Genomic DNA, 17,299 nt, shown 5'->3' on the forward strand with positions numbered 1-17,299 from the left:
AACATTTGGTCCTTAGACAGCTTTTAAGTTGACAGGGCACTAGAGTCTTGGAACTTGGACTATAAACTTTCATATCCTTCTAACACCCATATAGTATGTTTCCATGATAGTTGGGGGTTTTGGTTGCATCCCTCACATGTATCTGTTACTACAAATGGCAGCGGATTGGAACGGGTGCAACCAAGATGCATTTTCTAACTAGCACTTCACTGTGTAAGATGTGGAGCTGGGTTTATAGAGACTGCAGAGATGAACAATTTGTAGTTTCCACACTCTAGAGTTACAAAATCATGGTGACATAGTGGATGCTGCTGGTGCCCCACCAGCTTCATTTTACCACCTGGGGCAAACTATAGCTCAGCTGCTGTGTGTTAATTGATTGAAATTCATAGCTGCTCCCCTGCTCTTGGCCCAAAAGAAGTTGCCAAACCTAACTGCAAAACACACGTCCTGATTGTAGGGAACTCAACTTAACACAGGGACATAAGGTAAGTACATAAACCATGGTACAAAGTAGAATGAGAACATACCTTGGGAGGACCATAGAAAAGGACCATAGTAAAGTGGGTCTAGGAGCTTGAGAGACAGATCAATTTCACAATAATCTAATAAGCAGATCAAACATACCCAGATGCATGTAATATGGAAATATATTTGGGAACTCAATCATAGATATAAAAAACAGTCATATTAATACAGGGCAGAGGAGAAGTCATTTAGTACCAACCCATATTTGGGGAAAAAAAAGATTTCTGGGTTTTAATTGAATATAAGTACAATTAGAATTAGCTCTACAGTGGTGACAAACCTGTTAGCATAGGTCACAGTTACATAAGGAGAGGTTATTCATGGACAGTGTATTTTAAGAAATACTGTTTATTTCTGGATATTATATTTAAAGAGGAATATGGACATACCTAAGACAAAATATTGAAAATTTATGAGGACAGATTTAAGCTGACCAAAGTTTGAAAAATGGAATGGACCTCTTTTGAAGATAATGAATTTTTCACCTCTCGTAATGTTTTAGTAGAAGCTAGTAGTAGATGCTACTTAGCTCTGCGTATTGTAGAATTATGCTTATTTGTATACAGGAAATCCAAGCATCAGCTGAGATAGATTGAAGATTTTCCTCTGAATGCATTATTATCCTTCTGGCTGGAATAGAAGATGAGTGTTGCAAGAGTGAGAAGCAAGGGATACTTTGTGGAGTAGACGAAATTTGGCCTTTAAGGGTATCTAGAATCTTCAAAAGTAGAGGAAAAGTAGTAATCATTCTTTTATATAATGTATTCTGCTTTACAAATTTTACTGCAATTCCACAGGAAAAGAAAGTTGGACCACAATTTGGAGGAGGGATAAAGAAGGAACATTTATCTTACATCTAATGACATGCCAGTTATCTTCCCACATTTAAGCTTCAAAATGACCATTAAAGGTCCTATTTTATGTATAAGAAAACCAAGCTTTCAGAGAAGAAAAGAGTAAGGGATCTTTCATTTATTGAGTGTCCCTGTAACCACAAACAATAAAAGAATAAACTGCTATCCCTTTCAGACATGCCAGAAGAAATACCTTGTAGGGTTATTCTAATTCTGGTGGACACCAGGAACTTCATATACATTATCCCTTGTGAGGCTAGTATTATTTTACAGATCAGCACACCAATCCTCATATTTAGCCTATGTGGAATCACACAGCTAGTAACTTGTGAAGCTGGGATTTGATTTCCCAGAGTTAATATTCTTTCACTAAATCTGGCTGTCGCCACCTAGATAAAAGATGCAAGAACCAAAATAATAGCTACGATGGGTTATGAGCAAAAGAATGAAGAATCAAAGATGAGCTTTAGCGAGAACAACTCAGAAGTGAAATTGGATGCACTTGAGGAGGATATCAGAGGTAGACATGCCAGTTATCAGGCTGTAGAGGTTACTGCCAGAAACAACCTGAGCAATGCTCCAAATAACCACAAAATGTATGAGGAATCTAACAATGTAGGCTTTGAACCACTCATGGGCAGAAGCATGGGGAGTATAGCAAGTCGTAGACTGAAAGCAAGTATTTACGAAGTGACCACTTACTATGTTGTGAAGCAGTAAGGTAAAAAATATTAAATACAGAGTAATTCTTTTTAATTAATCAACTGAAATTAAAGACCTAAAGTAACATGTATTAGCAAGGTAGATATAACAATTTAAAGATTCATTCATTCAACCAAAATTTATCCATCAAATTTCATGTACTAAGGACTGTGCTGGTTACTGAGCGATGATGAAATGGTCCCTATTTAAAAGAAGTCCAAGTCTAGGAAAGGAGGAAGGGAAGCAAATAGATGGCATGAGTGTTTGTGTTAAATCTTAAACCTGGTTTAAGGAAGTCCCAAGCTCAACTACTCTCCAGGTGCCTGGAAGAATTAAATGTTAATCTTCTTTGGAGGCAGGTAACTTTATCCGAGGCTTAAAGAGTCCCTCTGAATCATTTTCAAGGGCAATGAGCAAGGTAAATCAAAGAAAATGTAGCACACAAGGAAACAAGGTACCTTGAGTAAGAACCAGCAAAAACAATTGACAGCAGTAATAGTCACATGCATAATACAAAGCAAGGATTATGTTTAAAGAAACAATGAAAGTTTGAGAAAATATGACAGATTTTTTTTTTATGTGACCCAGCAGCAACGGTGGAAAAACAGTTTGGTGGTTCTTCAAAAAGTTAAACTTAGAGTTTACCAGGACTGGAAGAAGGGGAAAATTGGGGGAGTTGTTGTTTAATGGATACCTGTCTTGGGTAATGAAATTCAAGTTTTGATAAAGGATAGTGGTTATAGTACAACATTATAAATGTAATTAATGCCATTGAATTGTATACTTGTTAAAATGGCAAATTTTATTATGTATATATTATCACAATAAAATAAAATACAAAAATATCCTAGCAGATTGGTGAAAGAACCAAATAGAACTTCAGTAATAAAAATAATACCAGAATTAAAACCTTGATAGCAGGAAATAAAAAAATCGATTGCAGATCAGAAAATATCATACAGAGTCTAGCACAAATGTGATAATGACAGAAAATACTGAATAGAGATTAAGAGCTTGAAAATACAAAATAGAGATTATGAGATGTGGGGGATGAAGTAAGAAGGTCTAATACAGGAGTTCTTAACAAGGGATCCTTGAGCTTGAAGTGAAATTGAAAAAACACTATTCTTGTGGGGACGTGTTGGTGTGATATATTAATTAAATAATACACAGTATAGTGTGGACTTAGTAAGACGTCTGTGGTTTTCACTAGACTGGCAAAGGGGTCCATGGAACAAAAAAGATTAAGAACCTCTGGTCTAATATATGTTTTACAGGAGTTCCAGAACAAATAGGGTAGAGAAAATGTAGCAGAGACAAAGAATTTTCCTGATGGAAAGACACCAACCCACAAATTCAAGAAACCTGACTTGGATTGATGAACAACACCTATTAAGATGAAAAGAAAAGAAGTATCACCATGCTTTATACCTTGGGTAGGAGAAATGTTTTAGGTTTCCCTTAAACCTATGTACCTTCTGAGAGATATAAACGTCCACTTTCCTTTTTACTAGTGTTGTGAGGAAGACTCACCCAAATCCCTAAATATGTCCTGAGATGCTTCACACCACCAGAAAACATTTTTCGATTTCATGGAAATAAAAGAGACGAAGTGATCATCATCATTGTTCCTAAGCAAGAGACGCTGAGGTCACTGAATTTTTTCCCTGTCTTTCCTGAGAGATAATAAATAATATCAGTGTATCTCTGATGAAATCTCCTTCATTAAGGAGTCCTGCTTTTTTTTAAAAATTTTATCCACCCCCTTGTGGCTTTTTGCTTGCTGTCTGCTGTGTCCATTGTCTATTTGCTGTGCATTCTTCTATGTCTGCATTTATTTTTTATTTATTCCACACCCGCCCCCAGTGGCTTGCTTGTTGTCTCTGCTCTGTGTCCATTTGCTGTGCTCCTCTTTGTTATTATTTTTTCTTTTTTTTGCTTGTTTCCCTTTCTGTTGTGTCACCTTGCTGAGTCGGCTCTCCACAGCATGCAGAGATGGGAGCATGATAGATGGAAGCCCAGCTGATTGAGCCACAGTCGCTTCCCTCCTGCTTCTTTTTTTTTTTTTATCCCCCCTTGTGGATTTTTGCATGCTGTCTGCTCTCTGTGTTCATTCACTGTGCGTTCTTCTGTGTCTGTATTTATTTATTTTTATTTCCCCTCTCCCCTTGTGGCTTGCTTGCTGTCTGGTCTCTGTGTCCATTCACTGCGTGCTCCTCTGTGTTCTTGCTTGTCTTCCTCTTTTCGTTGTGTCACCTTGCTGAGTCAGCTCTCCATGGTGCTTGCGGGCGGGGCAGCACTCAGCAGTGTGCGGGTCAGTCTGCCTTCACAAGGAGGCCCCGGGACGCGAACCCAGGGCCTCCCATATGGTAGACAGGAGCCCAACTGATTGAGCTATAGCTGCTTCCCACCTCCTGCTTCTTTTTGATATGCACAGAGCATGGAGAAACTTGTTCTTATGTATAACAAATAAAGGAAAAGAAAATTGCCATTAGACTCGCATTTTTGGCCCTGGGGAAATAATATAATTGTCAGAATGTCCCTTCTTGCTGGAGGAGACTCGGGGCACCTTCCGCAAGGCTCGTCCATGGACTATGAGCACAATCTCTCTGCCCAACACTCCCCTGCACAATCTCCAAGTGAGACGTGTGCTCTTCACCCCAGTCATGCACCCAGGCAAAATTTGGGGGAATGGAAGGCTATCACTGAGGAAGAGGGAGAAAACAGACAGTAGGAAACACCTAGCAGTTTTGCCACAGGGAGGCACCCCTAATTCTGTCAGTGCTTAAACACATAAACAGAAGTCAGTTTGCTAGAGCAATCAGTAAAAAAAAGACAACAATATGAACTATGTTCCATATACTTTGCTGTTTCTTATATGCTAATTCATTTGATTCTCACAACAGGCATCATAATCGTCCCTGTTGTACCAATGAAGATGTTGCCGTAAAGAGGGGCTAAGGCGTATGTCCATTTACAAGGCTAGAAAATGGCAGAAGAGTGAGTCAAATACAGGGAGCCTGGCTCCAGAGTCTATACTTTCAACCATGAAGCAATACTGTTTCTTACACTTAAAAAATAATTAATTGGCATGCATGTGTGTATGTGTGTGTGTTTGAGCCAAGGCTTTTATGTACTGGAAGAAAACATCCAATTAAAAGGCTGTTGCCTGTAGCATAAGAGAGATTGATTTTCTAAGCCTGAACTACTAAACTATGGCATTTCAATAAACACCTTTAAGACACTATAATAGTATTCATAATAGAGGTTTAACCTGGCAGAACTGAACACCTAGTGACTGTGAAATTACACCGCCACATGCTTACAGGCAGTAATTTTAGGCAAAGAGCTGTTGAAATTGATCAAGCAGCAGCCAGGCCCTGGTTCAGGGCACCTAATAATCAGCACTAATTAATAAACCATGCTCTCTCTGGGCATTATGAATTAAAATCTGTGGCTGAGCAATTAAAATTCCAATCTTCATTTGCAAGAAAGGGGAGGAGAGCCCTAAGAAGTGGACTTCAAACCAAGGTCTGTCAAGCCACTTTCAGTATGTTTGCATTTTTTCATCAGAAGGACAGACAGCTGTGAGGTTTTCAAAAGAACACTCAGAGAAGCCCTGGTTTTCGAGGGCTCCAAGTTGCCACAATTAAATCTTTGTTGGGGCAGCCAGATGACATTTGAAAGGAAAAGCACATACAGGCCACTGTTAAGGAAGTGCTTTAGGCAAATCCAATCACTCTCCTGACAGCCCGGTTTCTGAGGAGCCAGGAAGTTCCTCTGATTTGTTCAAGTTTTCTTCTTAAAAATAACAACAAAAACAGTGAAAAGGGATTTCCACATTATAGGAAGGGAAAAAAAATTAATTACTCTAGGAAATGTGAACACAAAACATGTATTTTCTAATGTGATGAACGGGAAAGGGGATCTCGTTGGAGGTAAGAAATCTGGGTTTTCATACCTTTGGTGACATGGTTCAAGGTGGCAACAGGCTGGTGATAGTGGAATTTGCTGACAAAATGTAATATAAGGCATTTCATTAATGGGATTTTCCTAGGTCAACTCAGAGAGGAAAGATGCAGAGGGAAATTGTCACTATTCCGCCCTCCCCCTCCAAAATCATAAAATGATGAAAGAGGTAATATAAGTTTCTCAGAAACTGTAGCGAAAGTCCCAGGAGGCTGTGTGATGCAGTAGAGAGAGAATTTAGCCCTGGGAGTCGGCGACTGAATTACAGATCAAGCTCTGCCACAGACTAGCTCCTCAGCCCTGGGCAAGTCACTTCACTAGCCTGGGCCTCTTTCTCCTCATCCGTCAAGTGAGGGAAATAAGGTTCCTATTTTTTAAACATTCAGTGATTTCTTGGGAAGCTGCCCTTTTTGGCAGCATGAAAAAAAAAAAAAGAATATTCCTGTCCTCACCCTGCTTTTTGTGTCATCACCAACAAAGAGCCCTGTTAAAATGTGCGCCAAATTCTAGACAACGGCCTTAGGCAGGTGTGCCTTCTGACTTTTAACCAAACCCTACGGGCACCTGGCAAATGCGAAATGAAGCCGAGATCATGTATTCAAGTTAGGTCTTCTTTGGCTTGGCAGAGCTGTCTAGAGAAATCATTATCTTCATTCACTTCCTGATATTTATTTCACTTCCATTCTGTCAGGTGGGTCCTTGAAGGCAGGATTTCAAGAGGCCTTTGAAGGATGGCCAAGAGGTCCTCAGGAGGTCAAAAGGGCATTGTGGGTGAGGGTGCGCGGTTGTAGTATGTGAAGGTGGGAGTCAAATAAACTGGGCGTGAACTTTTTAATAATTTGCAGCTGTCTCAGAATTATTCTATTTTAGCCAACCTAGCCATTCCATGTGACTTGCCTTGATTCTTCAGCCAAGCAAGAAAACTGTGCCCACAGTAAGCCAGGTGCATCTAGGGAAGGTTTCCTGTCCTACAGTCAGTCTCACAACCACCCAGAAGCACACTGATTGGTTAAGTGCTTCATTAATTCAACAAAGGTTTAATGAGCTCCTACTATGGGGCCAGCCCTGGTCTGACAGTGAGAATTATTACAGCGAAGAAGACAGACTGGCTCCCTACCTGGAGGTCCTTATACTCCAGGGTAGAAGCATGGAGACATTAAACAAACAGGCAAATACAGGCAACTGTAATTCCAGACTCTGTAAACTATTCTGAAAGAGACACAGAGCAGAAGACTTGGGTCCCCCCTCGCCACCTGGTTCCTGCTCTCATCTCAGCCAATTATCTCTGGGCCCCCATGGTTCACACACCAGCCACTGAGAAATACTGGTTAGTTCTCTGAGCATGCCATGTTCTCTCCTGCCTCTGATCTCTGCACATGCGATTTCCTCTGCATGGCAACCTTTCCGGCAACCCCCGCCTGGGTCTTTTAAGTCTCAGGTCAGGTAAGACCCCCTTCCTGAAGTTGTTCCTGACTTCTCCTGCACCTCCTTTAATTTCCAACCACCTGTAGCAACTTCCGCTGCTACCAACAGCATCAGGGCATGGGGGTGATGGTTTATTCCATTCCAGGCACTATGCTGATGATTTTACAAACATTTAAAAAGTTACACATCACATACACTTATTTCTTTGCACACAGGTCTTTCTGGTGGAACCATCAGGTCCTCAAAGTTGAATGAGTATAGTAGAAGTTAAATCTCTAGACCCTGGAGCCAAATGGCATAGTTTCAAATCCTGGCTCTGCCACCTGCCAACTGTGTGGGCTTGGAAAAATTTCTTCAACCTCTTGATGCCTCCATTTCCCCATCTGTAAAACAGGGATAAATAGCACCCTGAGTACTCTACCTTGGAGAACTCTTAGGAAGATTAAGTGAGTTAACACACACCAAGGGCTCAGAACTCGGCCCAGCACCTGGTAATGGCTCATTTGTATTAGAAAAAAATAAAATCTTAGGGACTTGCCTATTTACATCGATAGCCACAGAAATTAGCACAAACGCCTGGCTTTAAAACATGAAATTATTAAGCAAAGACTGATAAAACTATTAGGATCTCCAAGAAATCATTTTGCATGTATTCATTCTATAGGAAGAGTTGTCTTATTTATTTATTACTGAGGCCCAGAAAGTATCAGTCACTTGTCCAAGGCTGTAAGATTTTAAAGCCAAAACAGATGAGAGTCAGGCATCCATGCCTCTCTCTTCTAGGACAGGGCTGGCAAACATTTTTTCTGTAAAGGGACAAAGAGAAAATGTTTTGGACTTGGCAGGCCATATAGTATCTGTTTTATTTACAAAAACAGGTGGCAGGCCAGATTTGACCCACACTCTGTTGTTTGCGGACTCCAGCTTTAGAACAATAAAAATAAGTAACGAGTATTGATTACTTTTACGATATACTAGACCCTGCTCTTAATGTCTGAAGTATTCAAGCTCATGTAAGAGTAGGCACATTGTTCCTCCCACCTTACAAGAGAGGAGAATGCAGCACGGAGAGTTGAGTGACCTGCCCAAGGCTCCACAGCAGCAGACAGCATAGCTGAGGTCTGCATTGGGGCAGCCTAGCTCCAAGGCTCCTGCTTCTAATCACTTTCCCACACTTTCCTCGCACCTTGGGAAGCTGCCTCTACACACGGCCAAGTGGTCATGCCTGAATCCTTTCTCTCCAAACCACAGAATCTTTAGAAATCAGGCTTTCAAGAGATCTCTTCATTTGTAATGTTTTAGTTTGAGCATCTTAAAAACAGATACAATGCAAATGTTTGGCTTTAAATAATCGTTTTTTAAAAACCAGGTAAAAAGGAGCCTGAATCTCCTGGGACCTTGGTCACTTGGCATTGGGGTTTTATGGGGCTCCTGGTTCACATTCCCTCAGCACCTACAGGTCCTAATGGGTGAGTCTAATGGATGCTGTGCATAATGGATGCTGCCTTGACTACTTGAGCTGCTGGGAGGAACGCCTTGGACAGCAATGTCATGATTTTAAGAATGTCACAAAGGCCTTGTGAAAGTTCAGGACTTTTTTTGTGAATCCCCAAAAGAGAAAGATTATATTTGTCAATGAATCTATTCCTCTGGGTGTGATACCCTTTGATTGTGTTCAATTCAAAGGATTTAAGTTTACCTGATAAAATAAAATTAGGGCTTTTGATTGGACCGCGTCGCAGGGCGTGACTCAAAGTGGGTTCCCCCCCCCTCGGTGGGCGGATATAAACGACACTCACTCAAGAAGACACAGGAGGAGAGAGCGGGCTGTCCTTGCTGATTCTGGGGGGAGGGGGGGGGGGGGGAAGAGCCCTGAAGACAAGCCCCAGGCCAGCCCACAGCTGTCATCAGGAAGAGGCTGTGTCCACGGAGCCTTAAGAGAAAGAGGAAGGCTGGGGAAGGCAACATCAGGCCACTAACTTTGGTAAGAAGCAACCTTGAGGTGGACTCTTTACGGCCCTGTAACTGTGAACTTTTACCCTTTATAAAAGCAACAGATTTCTGGCATTTTGCATCATTACCCCTTCGGCAGACTAATACAGACCGGAACTAAAAAGATTTGAAATACAACAGGGATAAGATAGCAAGTCCTATCATCAGTCAAAATAAAAATCACTGTAGCATGTAGTATGGGGAGGACAGTTCATGTGAAAAAGGTTCTAGGAATGTCCGGGGATATTAGGCTCCACGGCTAGAGGTACGGTGTCCAGAAAAGGAGAGGAAGGCCCCTCATCACTGCCTTGATCAGCCCATACCTGAAGCCCTAATAGGTTAGACCATGTTTAAATGTGGGTGAGGAGGGTGACAAGATTGTTGTGAACATCAAGAAATAAAGAAACCATACATAAATAAAATCAAATGAGAATCATTAAGGCACAGTTGTAGAGAGCATCAGCTCTAGATTCTGACTGCTTAGGTGTGAATCATAGCTCCTCAACCCAGTTCTGAGGCCTTGTGCAAACTACATAGCTTTCCCACATGTCAATTTCTCAGCTATCTCATAGGATCAATGGGAGAACAAAATGAGTTAATATAAGTAAAAAAATACTATGAAGGTATAATAAGCAACATAAGCATCAATTACCAAGTTATGTAACCTAGAACACAAGAGATTGATAGGATCTCAAAAACTAAGGGTCGGGATAACTTTTGTGTATCTCTGCAGAACCAGGATCAATGAATACAAATTATAGGAGTAAGATTAGTGTTCAATATAAACTATGTAAGGTGGTGAGTTTCCTGTTGCTAATGACATTCAAGCAGAAACTAGATGAGATGTCTCCCAAAGATGTTGCAGAAAGGATTCTTCTACTTGTGGAAGACTAGATTGTTTCTTTTCTTTCCTTTCCTTTTTTAAATTAAAAAAAATTTTTTTATGGTATTGGGGCCGGGGATTGAAACTGGGACCTCATAGGTGGAAAGCTGGCCCTCAACCACTGAGTCACATAGGCTCCCCTGAGTTGGTTTTTTGTTTGTTTGCTTGTTGTATGTATTTTCGTTTTTAGGAGACACCGGGGACCAAACCCAGTACCTCCCATGTGGGAATCAGGCTCTCAACTGCTTGAGTCACATATGCTCCTCTAGATTGTTTCTAATTTCCCTTTAAGTTGTTATGATTTAGGATATCTTTTGGATTGTGATAAATTGAGCTGTCTAATCTAGACACCCAATACAGTGAGGACACGTCATGGTTGTAAACCCCGTGAAAAGCTGTACATTTCTATGGTATCATATACTTATTATTTGTGAGGATGGGACAGCTTGTAAGCAATGTGAGTTTTAAAAAATCCTCATCTGTAAAATCAGGAAAGCAACATCTTCCTTAGGGAGGTATATGAATGCAGTGATTTAATACATTAGCTCCAGAGTTGGCAGATCTATGTTTAAATCTCAAATCTTCCACTTTGAAGCTGGGTTTCTTTGCTCATGGTATGCAACCACGCTTTACCTTGGTTTCCTCATCTATAAAAGTACTACCTATCTTATGGAATTGTTAAAGGGTTTTAAAAATATATATATATATATACACAGTGTCTGGCACATACTTAGAATGCAAATTTTTATTTATTTATTTATCCCCCGCCCCCCCCCCCCCCCATTGTCTGTTCTCTGTGTCCATTCACTCTTAACACTCAAATTTGGCTATTATGTTGCTGCTAGTGTTATGAGATTTCAGTGAGAAAACACATTGTCAGGATACCAATCCTTTTTCTAACTCTAGGAACTGTAAAAATAAGAAGTGTTTGAAAGTATTTCATTCATTCATTCATTCATTGCACATAAATCAACCCATACTCTGTGCATTATGTGGGGCAGATATTACAGGATGGATAATCAGTCGACCATGAGTTCCTACATTTAAGGATTTTATATTAAAGCCAGGGGAAAAAGGCACACACACAAAAAAGCTGGGACTTGCTATACAATTTCAATGCACAAACAAATACAGTTTAAAGCTCATTCAAAATAATTTAGTAAGTGCTGAGTGGACCTGTGTTAATGACATCTACAGATTTGATCCTTCAATGATTTGCCAACAGGTTTCTCTTCGTTGCAAATAGGCATAATTATTCTTCCTTGTGAAAATAAAGTAACTATTTTAACAGTTATACCCTAACATCTGAAGACAGGAAATGAGTAACAAGCAGAAAGGATGTCTGAATACTCAATTCCTAATATTGTTTGTAATCCTTTCCTAGACAGAAGAACACATGTGAATGGTGCTTTACGTCAAAAGGCAGGAATTGCCTCTCTCACGTCCTTCTTACAGGTATCTCAGGAAAATAAAACTCTGTTATCCCAGGTGCAGCTTGGTAATACATCCTGCAACTCAAATGTGGGGATCCGCAAATCTGCAGTTACTGCTCAAAAAGAAAACCACATTAAATAAACAAAGCATCATTACCAAGGGCAGGCTCAGGCCAGGTCTGAGAATTTTTTTTCACCCTAGGCAGAGCAAAGCCAATTCTCTAGAAGCACCTGAAGGCGAAAGAGATGGTGGGGAGGCTCTGAAACACCAGGATCCATCCACCCGATGACTGTTATAATACCTGATGTTTTGAAAGTGCTTTATAAGTTACAACACTTCCTTGTGCACAATCTCACTGCAGGCTTATTTCCTTTCCATATGAAATCTGCACAAACTAAAAAGCTTATAATCTGTGCATATATTTGCTTGAGACTTCCATGACCCAGGAGGTAAAAGCCTAACAACATCCCCCACCAAATTCTTCCTGCTCCTATCACACACGTGTGCACAAACATGTCTTCCTCAACAGCTGATGCCTCCAGGACCCATCTGAGGTACTGGATTTCTTCCTAACAGCCAAACTTCATCTGGTCTTGCCTGAAACCCTGTCAGGAGAGTGACCATCAAGGACTAGATCAGGATAACAAAGGAGAGGCCTAAGCAAGCTCTTTGGAGCTATCACAGCAACAAGGGTGAAACCTCCCAAGTCTTTCCTGTAAAACTCTAGAAACTTCAACTGATGCTGAGTCATCAAGATAGGAGGGTTTTCTGTTTGTTTTAAAGGAAGTAGGGGCGGCGGACTTGGCCCAGTGGTTAGGGCGTCCGTCTACCATAAGAGAGGTCTGTGGTTCAAACCCCGGGCCTCCTTGACCCATGTGGAGCTGGCCCATGGGCAGTGCTGATGTGCGCCAAGGAGTGCCCTGCCACACAGGGGTGTCCCCCGCGTAGGGGAGCCCCATGCGCAAGGAGAGCCGCCCAGCGCGAAAGAAAGTGCAGCCTGCCCAGGAGTGGCGCCGCCCACACTTCCCATGCCGCTGACGACAACAGAAGCGGACAGAAACAAGACGCAGCAAATAGACACAGAGAACAGACAACCGGGGGAGGGGGGAATTAAATAAATAAATAAATCTTTAAAAAAAAAAGAAAGTGCAGCCTGCCCAGGAATGGCGCTGCACACACATGGAGAGCCAACACAACAGGATGACGCAACAAAAAGAAACACAGATTCCCATGCCGCTGACAACAACAGAAGCAGACAAAGAAGAACACACAGCAAATAGACACAAAGAACAGACAACTGGGGTGGGGGCGGGGGGAGTGAAATAAATAAATAAATAAATCTTTTTAAAAAAATGAAGTAGGAAGGAGATGATGGTGAACGCCAGGGAACGGATACAACTTTTTATAATGAATAAAGCCATAGGTAAATATAGCAATAAAAAGCAAATTGAGAAAACGTTTAAATACCTTACCTCAGGTATTTGATCCCCAAAATTGTGAAATAATCTGAAGGTCCCTTTCACTATAGCCACAGCTATAACCATGCAACTGGTTTAAGTGACATGGTGGCATGGCCTGGTTATTGTGGCTAGTGAACAATGAGGTGAGTGGTTAAATCTACAGACTTTGATGAAAAACTAAATTATTGGACAGATAATCCACATCTGTCATAGGAAAAAGGCTAAGGGTAGTACAGGAAAGACTATAAAAACAGACAAACTCCCTAGCATGTTTGATGGAAATAAAAAGAAGTAACAAAAAAATCCAAATAGGATTATAAAAGAAAAGGAGAAAAAACCACAGATATCACAAATATTATAAAAAAGTAACAAAAGAACCATGGACAGCTTTATTATAATAAATTTGAGGACTTACATGAAATGTGCAAATTCCTAGAAAAAAAGTAAACTTACTAAAATTGGCTCAAATAGAAAGTCTGGTTAGTATTATAACTCTTTAAGGAAGCATTCATTAAATTTTTTCCCACAAAAACATCAGGAAAATAGTTTATAGTGAATTCTACCAAATTTTCAAAGCACAGATCATTGAAATTTTAATCAAACTATTTCAGAGAATAAAGAAGGAATTGGGGAAGCAGATTTGGCCCAACAGATAGGGTGTCCACCTACCACATAGGAGGCCCAAGGTTCAAACCCAGGGCCTCCTGACCTGTGTGGAGCTGGCCCATGCACAGTGCTGATGTGCACAAGGAGTGTCATGCCATGCAGGGATGTCCCCCACGTAGGGGAGTCCCACGTGCAAGGAGTGCACCCTGTAAGGAGAGCTGCCCAGTGTGAAAAAAGTACAGCCTGTCCAGGAATGGTGCTACACACACGGAGAGTGGACGCAGCAAGATGACACAGCAAAACGAGACACAGATTCCAGGTGCCACTGACAAAAATATAAGCAGACACAGAAGATGACACAGCAAATGGACACAGCAGACAACTGGGGGGAGCAGGGGGAGAAAGGAAGAGAAATAAATAAAAATAAATCTTAAAAAAAAAGAAGGAATTGCCCCAATTTATTCTGTGAAGCTAATATAACTTTAATAACAGTATCCAACACAGACAATTTCAGAAACGAGAGCTGTCAACCCACTTTACTCATAAATAAAAATGTAAAAATTCTAAACAAAATACCAACAAACCCAGTCCAGCAAGACATACAGAAGACACTAGAGCATGGTCATGGTTGAATTAAGTAATGAAAGATTGGTTAACTATCAGAAAATCTATAAATGTCATTCTATATAAATAAAATGAGAAAACCATATAATTACATCAATAAATTAAGAAAATTCATTTTATATTCTCTAGCAAGCAGTTAGAGCAAAACCACACAACTCCTAGTAAACCAAAGTTAAAAGGTAGCTTCCTTAAACTGATATAGAATATCCAGTATAAAAACACCAGCAATCAAACATTCTAAATGGGCAAATGTTGAAAGCATCTCCTTATAATCAGGACCAAAATAATGATATCCCCTCTTACTACTCTATTCAGTACTGGATGTCCTGGCCAGGGCTAACAAGACATGAAAAAGAAATTAAAGGTATAAGGAATGAAAGGTTAAAAATATGAAATGAATTTGTATAATGAATAAGTGAGAGAGTGAATAAATAAATAAATAATAAGGTGGAAGATAAAGCACCTAGAACTTACAAGTGAATTTTCATCCGGGCTGGGGGTACTAATTCTCTGTGTGGTCATGAGCAAGTCAGTCATTGAATTTCTATTGTTCTTAGGATTTTTAACTATGTTGGATAATTAGGTAGACAGTGATGCCATTAAACAGAACAGAGAATATGAGAAGTGCAAGTCTGGGGTATGAGAGTGAACTATTTTAGTTTTGGAGATGTGAGGTTTGAGATGTGGACAGAACTTTTATGAAGAAACAGAGGTCAACAGGCAGTAGAGTTACAAGTCTGAAGCTTTGGAGAGAGGTCAGAGCTTGACATCTGCCCCAGTGGAAGAAGATATAATATATAACAATCATAAGGGCTAACATTTATTTAGTGCTAACTAAACATCCAGGGTTTTACATGGATTGCCTCTTAATTCTCACAACTTTTGTGAGATAGGTACTCTTTTTATTTACAGTTTACACATGAGGACATAGAGGGACAGAGAAGTCGATTTACCTAAGCTCCACAGCCTCAAAGTCACGGTGTTCCATTCAAGCCTTGATCTGATTCCAAGGCTCTTCTTCCCCACGGTGCTGGGCTAACCTGGCTTTAGGAATCACATCAGACTTGGAATCTTCTCTCACCAAGGAGCTACGAGACCTTGGGCAAGTTGCTAAAGCTCGCTAAGCCTCCCATTTCTTCTCTAGAAAGAAAAAATAATAATACTAATGGGGGTTTTATGAGTATTATGCTAGATAATATATGTAAAGTATCTGGTATGAAAATAAAAAAAGTGTATCATAAATGGTAATTCCCTTTGCCCTTTCCTCTCCAGACAAACCTTCCAGAAACAGACAGAGAGAAGACAACAGACTGAAATAGCAGGTGTGTAAAATCCTAGAGCCATTTTAGGCCAGGGGTTCCAACCTTAGCAATCTTTTCTTGAGTTCCAAGCTATCCCTATGCCCACCATCCTCCACTCTCTTTGCAAACAGCTGGAGACCAACCAAAGGGCAAAAGTTAAAGATCAAATCTCAAAAAGGAATTAGCTGTTGAGCTGAACAGATGACTAAAACCCTTCCTCCTATTCTGAACACTATCTATATTCTCTGACCTAACCTTGGAGGAGGGAGGAAGAGGGAAGAGGCTGTGGGTGTCGTAAAGGGAAAGCTGAAACTAAACAACAGGAAGCTTACTGGGTCACTCAAGAACCATTCTAGTTCAGTTAAAAGATTACAGACTTCAGAGTCAAACCAACGGGCTTATGTACCTCCTTCCTCCACAATGGCTACTTGGAACATTTCCTGACCTTCCTTAGCCTTGGTATCTGCATATGAAAACTGAGAACTCATAACACATAGCTCACATACATGCCATACATATTAATTTAGATAATATTTAGCATATATTCGGAAATATTCTAAAAGGCTACTTTGCTTGGCGCCAATATGAATCTCGCCAGGAAATATTTCAGGGTGTCTGCCTGCACTTAGAGAAGAATCCAAACCAAGAATCTTTTTGTCTTGTATTAGGGACAAGCCACAGTAGTAGAATACTGGAAACCAGGTATTTGTAGACAGAGATCCAAACCAGCGCTTTAACTAGCTTGAGGCAAGTAGCCTGAAAAATATCTCAGATCCACTTTGTGATGCATGTTGTGGCTTGTAGACAAGTGTCAATAAGGTGATGTCATTAACAGAGTCTAGGTGTGAAACTCAAGTTTCTGCAGGTAGAAAGAAGACTTGAACTGTCACCATGTGAGTAAAAGTTAAATACTGGATAATTCTGAAATCGTGTTTAAATTCTTTATACATTCTGAATTGTTTTGCCCTAAGCAAAGTCTACCCAACATCCCTCTGAGGCAGGGGTTCTTAACCTTTTTTATTCTACAGACCCCTTTGCCAGTCAGGTGAAATGAATACTACTGTAATTTATTGCATACATGAGTAAGTGAAGGAAATGCTAGTTTTCAGTTAGAGGTCAGAAAAAACAAAGTTAATAAATTGATTTTTTTCAATTCTAGCTCACGGAACCCTGGTTAGGAACTCCTGCTCTGAGGCAAAGCCTCCCAGCAATCTGCAGATCAAAGTTTAAAGGTTGCTAAATGGGACAACCCAGCTGTGAAATACAGGCTGGGCACCTCATCAATCCCCCTGGAGGTCCAAGGTTCCCTCCATGCAAGCATGCCACGTTAACAGTGGCTGCACATGCAGCTGGGTATCTTGAACCAGAGTTAAAAGTATTTCTGGATGGAAAATGATAAGTGCTTAATTTTCTATCAGGCTCCAAACTTTTCCTTCCCTTCTCTGTTTTGTTCAACAGATTATGCTTATCTAAATATATTACTTAGTTGGACAAGCTTATACAAGTCAGGCAAAATTTGTG

General features: G+C 40.5%; 1 protein-coding gene across 3 annotated transcripts in view; it reads right to left on the bottom strand.

Moving 5' to 3' along the window:
• The window catches only part of SNTB1 (syntrophin beta 1), a 276,727-nt gene that overhangs the window by 169,560 nt on the left and 89,868 nt on the right, over positions 1-17,299 (bottom strand). The window lies entirely within an intron of this gene.

The sequence above is a fragment of the Dasypus novemcinctus genome, chromosome 14, assembly GCF_030445035.2.
Source record: "Dasypus novemcinctus isolate mDasNov1 chromosome 14, mDasNov1.1.hap2, whole genome shotgun sequence".
In the NCBI taxonomy this organism is placed as follows: Eukaryota; Metazoa; Chordata; class Mammalia; order Cingulata; family Dasypodidae; genus Dasypus; species Dasypus novemcinctus.